Here is a 3,709-nt window from a genome sequence, read left to right as displayed (position 1 = left end):
AAGTCACACGGCCAAGAGAGCGTCTAGAAGCCCTTGGATTTGTTTCCTCTTTTGCTTTCTCTCTTGCTTGGTCGCCCACCTTGTTTTCCTTGTAGAGGAAATTTGTTTCCTCTTTTTCTTTTGGCAAGTATCTTCATACATTAATGCACAAAATAATTTCTCTATTTCTCCTTTATCTGGACGTGTAACATGCATCTAGAAGGTAGTTCTAGATGTTTCTTCATTTGTTCATGACAACATAAGAAAAACCCGTTAAGAATTTTCAAGTAAAATTCCATGAAATGAAATTAATCCTCGAGGCCCAAATTCCTTAACTTGGCCGAGTGATATTTATCATCATATCACAATGTCAAAAAATTTATTCACATTCATTTCATCCTATGTCCAAAAAGACAAAATTACCCTTTAGACAATTTTCATAAAACTTGTCTAGTTCTTGTTTTGACTTAGCTTCTAGTTTAACTAATCCTACTCGATATGATTTGTGATAGTGACCTTATGGATCCAAATGAACAAAGCTTGAGCTAACATACTTGGACTCAAAAGTTGACAAACCTTTTCCAAGTTTAGCTTAATGTCAACTGACTCCACTAAAGAGTTGACACTAAGAATCTCTCGGTTCAAATGAATTTGTTTTCTACTCAAGAATTATACTTCATTGTGATGATGGATCCACTGAATATTATCTATGTTTACCCTTCATGAATATCTCAATGTCCCATAATAAAACATCATAGATTCTCCTAACAATCGTACTGAGATCAATAGTCCTTTGATCCTTCGATTGCGAATATATTGTTTTAAGCAAACCATGAAGAGTTTGTTCATGCAAATCTACATTTGTCTCTTCATACGTTGTTATGTTTGTTTAAGGACTAAAGACTATAGATTATCATAAAGCTTCTAACAGACAAGGAAGAATGAATGAACGTTTCAACTTTTATTAATAATTCAGCAGTTAGAAGCAAGAGTCTTCGTGAGACTATTTTACATCAAATGCACATAAATAGACACTACTATCTTTCTTGTGGGCACCATTGATAACAAACTCCAACTTGACTCAAAGAAGATGTGAGTAGTCCTTCATGCCTAATCCCTTCCGATGATGGTGGAAGACCTTGTTTGCTAGGGCTTTGGTGAATGGATCTGCCAGGTATTCCACCGTTGAGAACTTTTTCACCACCACGTCTCTGCGCTGCATGATCTCTCAAATCAAATTGTATTTCCACTCAATATGTTTAGAGCGCTTATGGGTTCGAGGTTCCTTTGAGTTAGCGACAACCCCACTGTTATCACAATAAAGGGTCATGGGCTCGTCAACGTTTGGAACGACTTCCAAAGACTTAAGGAATTTTCTAAGCCATACAGCCTCCTTGGATGCTTCACAAGCAGCCACATATTCTGCTTCCATTGTGGAGTTAGCAATGCAAGATTGCTTAATACTCATCCACAAAAAAGCTCCACCATTAAGGATGAACACAGATCCCGAAATGGATTTCCTTGAATCCTTATCCGCTTGAAAATCGGAGTCGGTATATCCCGTCTTAGTCAGGTCAGTACTTGAATATGTAAGCATCAAGTTCCTAGTTCTTTGAAGATACTTAAGAAGATGCTTAACATCAATCCAATGCTCGGGTCCAGGGTTGGATTGAAAACGGCTAACTACGCGAACTGTGAAGCAGATATCTGGTCTAGTGTAAACCATAGCATACATAAGACTTCCTACGACTGAGGTGTAAGGAATTTTTCTCATGTCTTCAATCTCTTGTGCAGTCTTGGGAGAATGGTGTTTAGAGAGTGAGACTCCATGCCTAAAGGGTATTTGGCCCTTCTTGAAGTCTTGCATCGAAAAGTGATCCATCACCTTATTAATATAACATGCTTGAGAGAGCGACAGAGTCCGGTTCTTCTGATTTCAAAAGATTTGGATCCCCAGAATGTACGCCGCTTCTCCTAGATCCTTCATATCGAATTGCTTTGCTAGCCAGACCTTAACCTCGGATAACGTACCAACATCATTACCTATGAGTAATATATCATCGACATATAGTACCAGAAACACAACCTTGCCTTCGTGTATTAACTTGTAAACACACGGCTCATCTATTGACTGTTCAAAATTGAAGTTCTTCACAATTTCATCGAATCTTATAATCCGAGACCTAGATGCTTGATTTAATCCATAAATGGACTTAAGTAACTCACAAACCTTGGTCTCTTGACCTTCTTCCACGAAATCGTCTGATTAAGCCATATAAATGCGCTCGTCAAGATTGCCATTCAAGAAGGCAGTCTTGACATCCATTTGCCAGATCTCATAATCGAGAGCTGCAGCTATGCATAGAAGTATACGGATGGATTTCAGCATCGCGACTGGCAAGAAGGTTTCTTCATATTCAATCCCTTCCTTTTGGGAATAACCCTTAGCCACTAGTCGTGCTTTGAACGTCTCGACGTTCCTATCCGAACCCCTTTTCTTCTTGTATATCCACTTACACCCTACGAGTTTAATCCCTTCAGGAAGGTCTACAAGTTTCTAGACTTTGTTGACATACATCGAGTCCATTTCAACTTTCCTGGCGTCAAGCAAAACATTTGATTCAGAACAAGCCATTGCTTGGCTATAGTGTCTCCATAAGGCATGTACCTATCAGACTTTTGAGTAGCCCTCCCACTACGTCGAAGTACTACTTGACGCGGTTCTGATGAGTTTGGTTGTGTTTCAGTTGGGGTAAGAACAGTTCTTACAGATGAGGTAGAAGCTTCCTCACCCAACTTTTCTTCAAGCACAATTTTGCTTCTAGGTTTTACATCTTTCATAAAGTCCCCCTCAAGGAAACGAGCATTCGACTAACGAAAGTCTTGTCGTCCTCGGGACTATAGAATGTGAGACCTTTGGTTTCCGTTGGATATCCAATGAATAGACACACTTCTGACCAACTAGCCAACTTGCTAGTCTTTTGCCTCAGCACATGTGCATGGCAACCCTAAATTTTGATGTGGCCTAGGTTTACTTTACGGCCAATCCATTGTTCATAAGGGGTACCAGGAACCGTTTTAGACGAAACTTGGTTCAGAATATATGCGGCTGTTTCGAGGGCATATCCCCAAAAGGAAAGAGGGAATGATGAATAACTCATCATTGATCTAACCATCTCCATAAGAGTTCGGTTTCTTCTCTCTACCACTCCGTTTTGTTGAGGTGTGCCAGGTGCGGTAAGCTGAGAAACGATACCTTCTTCTTTAAGAAAGTCATCGAACTCTCCAGACATATACTCACCTCCTCGATCAGATCGAAGGGATTACTGTTTGCCAGTTTGCTTTTCCACTGAAGCCCTAAAGACTTTAAATACGTTAAAGGTCTCGGATTTGTATTTTAGCAAATAGACAAAACCGTATCTTGAGTAATCACCGGTGAAGGTAACGAAGTATTCGTATCCTCCCTGTGCCTATGTACTGAGCGGACAACATACATCAGAATGTACTAGTTCCAGCAACTCAGTGGTTCTTTGACCCTTATCGAAGAAAGGCCGCTTAGTCATTTTTTCGGTCTATGCAACATTCACAAATAGGTAGTGAACCTATTGCAGAGGCTTGGAGAGAACCGCCCCTCACAAGTCTCTTAATCCTGTTTAGACTAATATGACCAAGTCTTAAGTGCAAAAGATATGTTGAGTTTGTTAGATCGGAGGAATCAGAAAGTTTGATC

This window comes from Urtica dioica, chromosome 1 (genome assembly GCF_054948205.1).
Source record: "Urtica dioica subsp. dioica isolate 48M chromosome 1, U.dioica_male_clone48M_v1_H2, whole genome shotgun sequence".
Lineage (NCBI taxonomy): Eukaryota > Viridiplantae > Streptophyta > Magnoliopsida > Rosales > Urticaceae > Urtica > Urtica dioica.
The sequence above is the reverse complement of the archived record's forward strand: the minus strand, read 5'-3'. Positions refer to the sequence as shown.